At 51.0% G+C, this 10,267-nt stretch overlaps 1 long non-coding RNA gene across 1 annotated transcript; it reads right to left on the bottom strand.

Moving 5' to 3' along the window:
- Positions 1-2,500: 2,500 nt before the first annotated feature.
- On the bottom strand, positions 2,501-8,460 carry LOC143841481 (uncharacterized). Its single transcript, XR_013232697.1, has 3 exons — positions 7,788-8,460; positions 6,739-7,130; positions 2,501-5,909 (listed from the first exon to the last, which is right to left on the bottom strand). It is a non-coding gene; the product is annotated as an uncharacterized LOC143841481 (long non-coding RNA).
- Between the last annotated feature and the right edge of the window lie 1,807 nt (positions 8,461-10,267).

Below are 10,267 nucleotides of genomic sequence, written 5' to 3'. Positions count from 1 at the left end.
GATCTTATGCTCTGGAGGTGAGCACTTTGAGATGACATGCATGTTTGCGTGTGTGGAAATCCCCTGGCAGGACATACACCAGGCCACAGTTTAGCAGCTGCAGGCTGAGTGCTTTTCCCCACCCTCTCTGCATCTAGGGGGGATCACACTCAGCTGCACCTGTTTTCTCCATGGGGACTGCTGCCTGGAGACCAGTTGTAATTCCTGAGGATCTCCCGCCTCCCCATGAGGTTAAAAAAAAAACGTCTGTGGATCCCACAAAGTGAAAACCAAGAAACACATTCACAATTGGCATTACTGAAAATAGACTTTATTGCACAGCCAATGATTGACTCTTTTTCTCGGCTCCCCTGGACGTTGGCAACCCAGCTGGCTGCATGCGGAGGAGGCATCAAATCCAGCTCCTGAGATTGGAGTCTGCCGCTCTTTAAGCACCACACCACACTGGGCCTTCAGATCGAGTGGGAAGCAGGGCCAGGGGGTGTCAGAACCATGATTGATGCTTTTGCCGTGTGGCCAGCACCCACGAAGGCCACAATCCAGGTGTGCATCCCAGCGCCTGGTGCATTCCTGGGAGCACCGGGCTTTGCCTCTAGTGCCAGTATAAGGCCTGGTTGGCTCCCTGAGCACATTCACCCCCCCCCCTTGAGGATTGCAGGAGAGATCAGTCTTTTGAACCAACAAATCCCACCAGGACACTTCATCATCATTTAGGGAAACAGATGCAAAGATCGTATTTATTATCTATGGACAGTGTGCAAATAGGACATCCTAGAACAGGGCGCAGTATGAGTAACGTGATCTTTTCCAGGGAGATTTGCATCTTAACCGAGCCGCACTTGGAAATAGCTCCTCCCTCCCTGTTGTTTTCCTGTTAATAAAAGGAAGGCCCCAAAGTTGCACAGTATGCAGGTGACGGAAACCGTGAGTCTCGCAGCAGAAGAAACGCTCCTTTTTTGTGCTCAGAAAGATGGCCACCTCGGCGTTAATAACTGGCTTTGTGCTTCTCGTGATGGAAACCCTCGTTGGGACGGTGGCAAATGGATTTATTGTCCTCGTCTGCTGCACTGACTGGTTCAGAAGCAGGAAGCTCTCCCGGATTGACCTGATCCTGGTCTGTCTTGCCTCGTCCAGACTCCTGTGGCAGGCAGTGGTAATCCTGCATGTGACCATGATTCCTTTTTCTTGCACACCTATATATTGGGAAAGGTGAATTCAATGGTGATGATCATGTGGTTCTTTACAGACAACGTCAATCTTTGGTTTGCCGCCTGTCTCAGCGTTTGGTACTTAATAAAGATCGCCATGTTTTCCCACCCGCTTTTCCTCCAAGTGCTTTTCCTCCAAGAGCTTTTCCTCGGCTGGTCCCATGGCTGCTTCTCGGCACGGTGGTTTCCTCTCCGGTTATGGTTGTTATCGTCTTCACACGTGGCTCAGGCACCTGTGATCCCTTCAAAGCACTTTTAAACAGTAGCCGTGATTCAGAAGTGAAAAAGATCTGCTCTTTTACAGACCTTGTCTTTTCAGGGATTGTTCCAAATGTGCTCCCTTCTGTGGTATGTTTGTCCTCCACCATCTTGTTGATCATCTCTCTGTGGAAGCACACGAGACATTTGCAACACGATGGAATCGCCGTCCGGGATCTCAACAGCAGCGCTCATCTAAGGGCCATCCAAGCTCTGGCTTCCTTTGCTGTTTTGTATCTCTTCAGTTTTGTAGCCAAGATATTACAATCACTGCAGGCTTGGGACATCAATGATCTTTCTTGGACATCTGTGTATTTTTACAATGCCATCAGTCTGTATCCGGCTGGGCATGCAGTTGTCCTGATATTAATTAACCCCAAACTGAGACAGGCGTGGTTGAGAACAACACATCTCTTAAAATGTCGTGAAGCACCATCATAATATTTTCCAAAAGAACGAAGGGAGAGGACATTCTCTTGGGAATGAAGGAATCTGCAAAGGTAATGGGAGACAATCCATCCAGAAGTTCTCCTGATGTTTCAGGCACATTAAATTGTTTTGATGAAGATGACCTTCCAGTGGATTGAGTTCTTGGCTCCTGCAAGTGCAAATGACTCTTTTTTATTCACCAATACTTTTGCCATTGAATATCAATGTCTGCCGTGAAGCTAGAAGAATTGGTTCTTATATACTGCTTTTCTCTCCCCAAAGGAGTCTCAAAGTGGCTTATAATTGCCTTCCCTTTCCTCTCCCCAAAACACACACCCTGTGAGGAAGGTGAGGCTGAGATACCCCTGATATTACTGAAGAAGAAGAATTGGTTCTTATATGCAGCTTTTCTCTAACCGAAGGAGTCTCAAAGTGGCTTACAGTCGACTTCCCTTTCCTCTCCCCACAACAGACACCCTGTGAGGGAGGTGAGGCTGAGAGAGCCCTGATGTTACTGCTCAGTAAAAACAGCTTTATCAGTGCTGTGGGGAGACCAAGGTCACCCAGCAGGCTGCATGTGGAGGAGAGGGGAATCAAACCCGGCTCGCCAGATTAGAAGTCCACACTCCTAACCACTACACCCAACTAACTTCGTTTCAATTTCAGGTATACCTAATCTCTTGCTGTGACTTGCCTCATTTAAACACTTTGAATGAGTGTGGATGGTGAAAGCTTTAACCTAAAGAATTATTATGCCTTCGTTTCGATTTACACTGAAGTCAAGTCAGTAGGCTTTTACTTCACATGCCATGTATTTGTCAGGATCAGTGCCTGCTCTCTACCATGAATTGTCTATGAACAGGGGTTACCCCATCTTGTCTGTATTCCACTATTCTGTTTCCTGGATTTCCATGTAACCCAAGCCTATTCTCTGTCCCCATGTTATCATGCTTTGTAGTGCCCGCTGTGAATTGTTTGTGCTTTGATCCCTGCCCGCTCGCTCTGCATTTTGTAACAGCAACGTTGTATCTTGTCACTAGGCGCTGGCCAGTCCAAGGACATGCGAATTGTAGCACCTCTGCCTGGGACGGCACCTGGGGAAGAGGGCAACCCTCCCCGTGGGAACATGCAAGTTTTGGGCGGGAGAATGGGATTGAAAAGGGCTTGCCATTCTTTGTGGGGTAGATTTGACTTCCTGAGTTATAGTGACTAAACTTACATTAAAGCTTTCTTATTATAGAAGTTTTGTTGTGAGTTCTTTTGGCGCTTGACAGCATTCCCTCCACAACTTTCTTTCCCCCACACTTTTCCTCCTAGAAGAAGAAGAAGAAGAAGAGTTGGTTCTTATATGCCGCTTTTCCCTACCCGAAGGAGGCTCAAAGCAGCTTACAGTCGCCTTCCCTATCCTCTCCCCACAACAGACACCCTGTGGGGTGGGTGAGGCTGAGAGAGCCCTGATATCACTGCTCGGTCAGAGCAGTTTTATCAGTGCCATGGCGAGCCCAAGGCCACCCAGCTGGCTGCATGTGGGGGAGTGCAGAATCGAACCCGGCATGCCAGATTAGAAGTCCGCACTCCTAACCACTACGCCAAACTGGCTCTCTAGGAATTGTGGAGTGTGTAGTCTGCATGCCAATGAGAAGAACCAGACCTTGTGTCATGCTGCCGAAATTTACACACTTGTGCGTGTGTGATCCTGGTTGATCTATTGCAGCTACACACTTGCATCACGGAGGGGGTTGCTGTGGTTGTCGCCTTAGTTTAGCGCATCAAGTTTAGCGATAATCATTCTGGCCACTTGCAGGCTGGGCATGTTTTTTCGAAATGGGAGAGAGATTCTTCAAGTTGTATTTCCTCTCGGTTTGACATCTTAACAGTTTCTTATGGGGACAACAGTTCGGAATCTGATCCTTGTTTTGGCCAGAAACTGCAAAGATCTGTTGAATATTGAAATTATGGGAAGGTGAGAAAGAGAGTCCGCATTGCATCCATCTGCAGTTCCGGCCAGAGCAAGTAGAAGAGTCAGAGGGTAAAAAGGCCCCATTCCAGATGAGGGAACCTCAGACAGCTGCTGTTTGGGTTTGGCTGGGTAGACTGGCAACCGATGGCTTCCAAGTTTTGAAAAGAAGCCTTTCCTTGCTTTCTGGAGTCTGGCTTCTCATCGCTCCTGCTTTGTGATTTGGATATTCATCATGGTTTTTTCTTTCTTTTTTATCTTTAATAAAGTTCTAAAAATTTGCACCCCCTCTTCATCAACCTTTGACATCTATTTCTGCCTTCCTTGGACTTTGATGTCTGCAGCCCACCCTGAATGGCTTTTCTTTGATCCAATAAGAGACGGGCTCCTTATTCCCCGGAGATGCCCCCTTCCCATATCTGCCCCGTCAGCGGCTTGTCGGGAACTTCCAGCACTGGGCTGAAGGCAGCAGCCTGAGGCAGCCCCAATGGCTGGAGAGAGGGACACGAAGAGCAGTCGTGGGAGAGGAAGGACACCCTCTGGCTCTCCACTGGCCTGTGTGGGCTCTGGCCCCAAAGGGAACCGAATCCCAACCTAACTAGGCAAGTTACGACCCCAAAGGTTGAGCTACATGGATTATGTAGATTAGTCGGAGCAGAACCATACAGTAAGTTACCACCACTTTTACTTATTTAATTAAAAAATAAATAACTATATTAGGCAATTATCATAAATGCTCATTCTAATAGCTTTTGAAAACATATTTTTTTCACGGCCTTTTGTGCCGACCAGCAAGCCCCAAAATTTTATGTATTAGTGCGTTTTACAATAACTAGACAACTGAGAAAGACCCTTTTGTTGGAGAGGTGCTTGGCCACACTTCCATGGGTTGTTGTGAAATGTTATACAGTCAACAATTGTGAATTGTTGATGCTTTGCATTTTGAAGAAGAAGAAGAAGAAGAGTTGGTTCTTAAAGGCCGCTTTTCTCTACCTGAAGTAGTCTCAAAACGGCTTACATTCGCCTTCCCTTTCCTCTCCCCACAACGGACACCCTGTAAGGTAGGTGAGGCTCCGAGGGCCCTGATATCACTGCTCAGTCAGAACAGCTTTCTCAGTGCCGTGGGGAGCCCAAGGTCACTCAACTGGCTGCATGTGGAGAAGTGCAGAATCGAACCCGGAGTGCCAGATTAGAAGTCTGCACTCCTAACCAATACACCAAACTGGCACTTTTGTGCTTTATTGTAATACATGTTTGAATTTTAAAATTGTCCTTGTAGCTCAAACTTTGGTTTCCTAACCCTATTTATTATTCCAATTTATTGCCGCCTCTCCCCAAAGGCTTGAGGCGGGTTACAATGTCTGGATAAAAGCCCAATAAAACCCCTTCAGACATAAAAACAGTATTGTCAAAAACCCCGTGGGGATAAAGATGCTGTGGCAAAAACATATCCCAGACCTGGTAATGCTCCTCTTCCTAGTCACAGCCCTCAAGCTGGACCGAGAATCGGCAGACAGACTCTGCAGGAAAGTCTCTGCTAGGCCCAAAGGTGCTGCGGGTGAATCAAACTGGACAATGCAGAGACCTCAATCTCCTGGCAACCTTTGCTCACCTCAGCGGGTTCCCTCTTGCCAAGCTGCCTTCCTTACCTGCCCTCTAAGTCGGAAGGAGGCCAAGATCTGCCGCTCTCCCTGTCTGCAGCATTTTGCAGGTGCTCACTGCTGCTCTTGGCAGTCCCCATTAATGCCACAATCTCAGTGGGAGGAATTCGGTCTCTCTCCGCTAAGCTCCTGACCTGCATGCCCACCGGAGTCCCATGAGTGACAGGACATCTCAGCATGACCAAAAGGCGCCTCCCACACCACATCTCTTACCTTGTGTGGCTCTCCACCTTGGCTCCAGATGCCCTTTTGGGGTCCTACAACAATACCTACCATTAAAGCTGTTGGAGGGGCAAAAGCCAATGAACAAGGACAGGCCATTCACTGCCCTGAGGTGGGAGTTTGGAAGGCCAACAGGACTGATGTTTCTATGCCGGGAATGATGTTATTTTATCCCTGTTGGAAAAAGAAGAGGAGCGGCTCAGAGCCGAGCAGAGCTAAGAGAGAGGGACCACACCTACCCTGGCTGGACCGAGCCATGAGGCAAAGCCAGGGAGAACAGGAAGATTAGCTACGGCTTTGCACGACAGACACAACGCTTGGGGGGTTGCTGGGAAGCCAGAATTGGAAACTGTCCCAGTGTCTGAATCGACAACCCATAACTGCAGTCCCTTCCCACCGGGCCCATCTGCCCTGGTTCTCGGGCCAAGGAGCCCTCTAAGATGCCATGCATGGGGCTCAAACCAGACTGGGGAAAGGGCCACAGACAACCAAACTCCCAGGCGAAGATCCAGCAAAATGTAAAGCTGCCTTGAGAAGGAGGCCCTGAAAGGGCCACTGTAGCCACAAAACTATTACCCAGCAATACTGGGAAATGAATGTCATGTTTCACTCTTAAGGGATCTAAGCAAGAATGAGACAAGCCCTCCTTGCGTTATTTCCTGCTTGTGGCCTCTGTGGCAGGTCAAACTGCTCTCTCTCCCAACACCTCTAGGCTTCTCCCCGGCTCTTCCTCCCCAGCCTTCCTCTTCCTCCCTCTCCTGCTTGGTTCCTTCCATTTACATCTCTCCCTCCCGGCAAGACCTCAATGGACTCTCCAAATCCCCTCCTTCCACCCAACCACCCACCACCCTCCTCGCTCCTGCTTTCTTGCTGGCAGCCTGACTGTCCCCTGACCAGAAGGACGGGGTGATGCCCCCACTGCCCCCCCCCAGCCCTTGCAGTGCTCAGAGAAGACTACCCTGCCCCTTCCCCACCGTCTCCTCTCCCGGTTGACCATACTCACCTCCTCCACCTAACACCTCCTCCACGCCGGCAATGGAGCTCCTTGGCGCGGCTGGAGGGAGCGGCTCTTCCCCCTGAAGCCCTGGTGTCCCCGTGACACCAGGGCAGTGTCTTCCACAGGGGGAAAGAGCTGGGGGGCTGCTGCTGGGGCGGACAGGGAGGCGGGTGGCCCTGACTCTCCGTCAGGCAGCACAAGGCGTACCCGCTTCATCGAGCCAGGGCCTGGCTTCTTAGCCCCCGACCGTAGTATCGGTCGCAGCTTCCCCCTGCTGCATCCCTCCCTGTCCACTGGCCGTGGTAAGGTAGGTGGAAGACAGGCCAGAAGATCCACCAGTCTGATGCAGCCCCCGACCGGCTCCTCCAGCCGCGCTCGGTCTTTCTTCCTGGCCGCCTCTGGAAATTAAAGGCGAGAAGGGCAAAATGAACGGGGCGGGCAGGGGATTCTGGGCCTTCCTTGCTCTTCCGGGGGCTCTTCCCCTTGGCACATTGCGTGGTTCTCCCAAGAAGCCACAGTCAGCGGACAGGGGATCCCCACATGGCCTTAACCCTCTCCATGGACCGGCCGTTCACACGGGGGCCTTGTCAACGTCTGCTCCTAGCGATAAGCCCCTCTGGAGCAGCAGGAGGACCTCAGGCCGAGGTAAGGCCTCTGAGGGAGGCTGTGCTCTGGTCCCGTTTTCTTGCTCAGGATTCAGGCGCCATGCATTGCGCCCCACCGTCTCCTTGGTTCCTTGCGTGCCGTGCGGGGGAAAGAGGCCTTTGGTGCTTCCCGAGGGGCACTCTGCGCTCTCCCCCTAACTCTCCCTTCTGTTCCGCAGGGTGAACTGCTGGTGCCTTTCCTGGGTGGACCCTCAAGAGGGGATCTCTGCAGACAGGTCTTCTGGGTCCTTGGCTGCTGATAGCCATCTGCTCAAAGCAGGTCAAGCTAAGCCAGCCTGTTCCTTGAGGGGGGGGGCAGGTGTTCTCCAAAGGTTCACTCCCCAGTGCTGACTTCCAAGGTCAGCAGCCGCAAGGGCTTCCTTGTGTTTCCTGGTGGCTGGAGGCTCTTACCCTTGGTGTTCTCAATTGGGGGAAGGCGGCCAGGTGCTCCATGCCGGGGGGCAGGTGATCCCTGTATGAAGAGGTCTTGCAGCCTTCCAGACATCTCTCTCTCTCAATTTCTCTATCTCTCTCTCTCTCTGTCACACGCAAACAAACACAGGCACTCAGGGTAACCTGCATCACAAAATGCTGAGCCATGCCCATATCCTGCCTGCCACTCTCTGCTCCCTGTGGCTCAAAGGGCCTGCCGCTGTTTCGTAGGCCGCTCCCCAGCCCAGCCTCCATTCAGACCACCAAGTACGGCCAGATTCAGCACCCAACCCCCGACAGGTCTCCCGCTTCGTCAACCTGCTTACCCCTTTCTCATAATTAATACATCCACGAAATTCCCTTCCAAAAACCCCATTGGAGGAGGCCCACATCTTTCCCCTCCAATCCCATACTGAATCCTTCGGCAGTGGAGCGGATTCCAACTCAGGACACAGCCGGCATGAGAGTTTCATCTTAGGCTTTTCTGTAAATCTGCAGAAATGCCTTTCCCCCACTGTTCTAGCCAGCTTACGGTTTCCAGCCCGAGAAGGGCAACGCAGGACCGAATGGCTTTATGTCCAGAATAAGTCTCAGGCTCCTCCCCCTGGCATTTGCTTGGGGCCAACGAAGGTCATGTCTGGAAACATCGAGGTGCTCCTTCTATACCAGGGTTAGTCAAGCTGTGGTCCTCCAGATGTCCATGGGCTACAATTCCCATGATCCCCTGCCAGTGTTTGCTTACAGGGACTCATGGGGATTGTATTCCATGGACATCTGGAGGACCACAGTTTGACTACCCCTGCTCTATACGGCTGTGCCCCCCTCCCCAAAATAGGAAATTAAAAGCCTGTTTATGGATGAAGCTACATATAGTGTTACTAGGGGAAAAGCCCGTTGTATCCAAGAATACAACGGGCACTAGAGCTTGGCAGTGGGAAGAGGAAGGGGAGGAGTTGTCCAGTCTGTAAGGGCATGGGGTTGAATGTGTGTGTTGTGTGGGAGGTTGTGGTGGCATGGTGGCAAATGAGGGCATGGGTGTGGAGATATGGGTGTCAAGAACCTGTGGTGTGGAATGTTCGTTCAGTGTGGGAGAGGACTGACCATTGGGAATTGTGGCACAGTGGTTACAGATGAGCTTTCCAGAGCCATGTCTTCACATATGTGAAGGGAGAATCAGACTGGAGACTCTTCTTAGGGGAAGATTACATGGCAACCAATTCCCCCCCAGTTCTGCGTCATTTCCCTTCTTGTGTGAATTAGGCCACAGACACCGAAATGCCCCTCTTCCCTAATACACATGGGGTAGTCACAGTACACAGCTGTCCACCCTGTTCCTTCTGTCCCCCATGTTTTCACTGTTGGTAAAATGTTATGTGCCCACTTGCTTCTTTCATGGTTGCTCCTTAGAAGAACGGATTTTTGTACCCTATTGCTTACTAGCCAAAGGAGTCTCAAAGCGGTTCACAAACACCTTTTCCATTCGTCTCTCCACAATAGTCAACTTGTGAGGTATGTGGGGTTGTGAGAGGTCTGAGAGAACTGGGAATGGGCTGCAGTGACCCAACAGGTCTCAGGTGTCTCAAAGCATTTTCCAATCATCTTCCCTTCCTCTCACTATTTACAGTTTCAGGCTGTAAGTATTTATTTAGATCTTCCTGCATTTTCCAGACTCACAGGACTGATGCTGGTCTGCCTGTCTGCACCCCAGAATACAAACAGTTGCTGGTAAGGCCTGGCCATAGCCCATAGCCCAGGAGGGACACACCTGCACCACTCCCTCCCAACTGCAGGCAAAAATGGCTCCTTTGAAGGCTGGACTCTGAGGCATTGTACGATTTTGAAGTCCCACCTCCAAACCGCCAGGAATATTTCCAACCCAGGGGTAGCCAACCTACAGGTGTGGCCTGGAGAGCTCCTGGAATTACAGCTCACCTGCAGAGTATAAAGATCAGCTCCCCAGGCAGAAAGGGCTACTTTGGAGAGGGTTGTGATAGAGAAGAAACATTTAAGGCCTCCCACACAGGTTGTAGTTGAATTGAGACCTACTGCACAGGGTTGTTGTGCAGATGAAACAGGAGACAAAAAACCCAGTTTCATCTGCAGAATAATGCTGTGCAGTGGCCTCAAACCTGCATAGAGTTGCAAAGAAGAAAGACACATGGCTTGGCTGTCTCTAATCCCCGGCCAGAGCAGCATTTTAAGTGAGAAGGGGCTTTTCTGTGGCCTCCCTGTCAGGCAACTGTTTGGCAGAAGGGGAAAGTCCCCCCCCCTCAAAAGGAAGGCCCTCAGGCTCCCCTGCGTTGCTCTTGGAAAGGCCTCCCTCCCTCAGTCAGGGCCTGTCAGAGGCTCCTTCGCAGCAGGCCTGAAGGGGGGGAGGGGGAGGGGGAGCACTCTGCAGCCTCCTGCCAGCTCTGTCAGGGTTCTGAGGCAATTTGCAGTTGGACATGACAGTTAGGACA

Source organism: Paroedura picta, chromosome 7, assembly GCF_049243985.1.
Source record: "Paroedura picta isolate Pp20150507F chromosome 7, Ppicta_v3.0, whole genome shotgun sequence".
Lineage (NCBI taxonomy): Eukaryota > Metazoa > Chordata > Lepidosauria > Squamata > Gekkonidae > Paroedura > Paroedura picta.
This window is presented reverse-complemented; position numbering and strand designations above follow the sequence as displayed.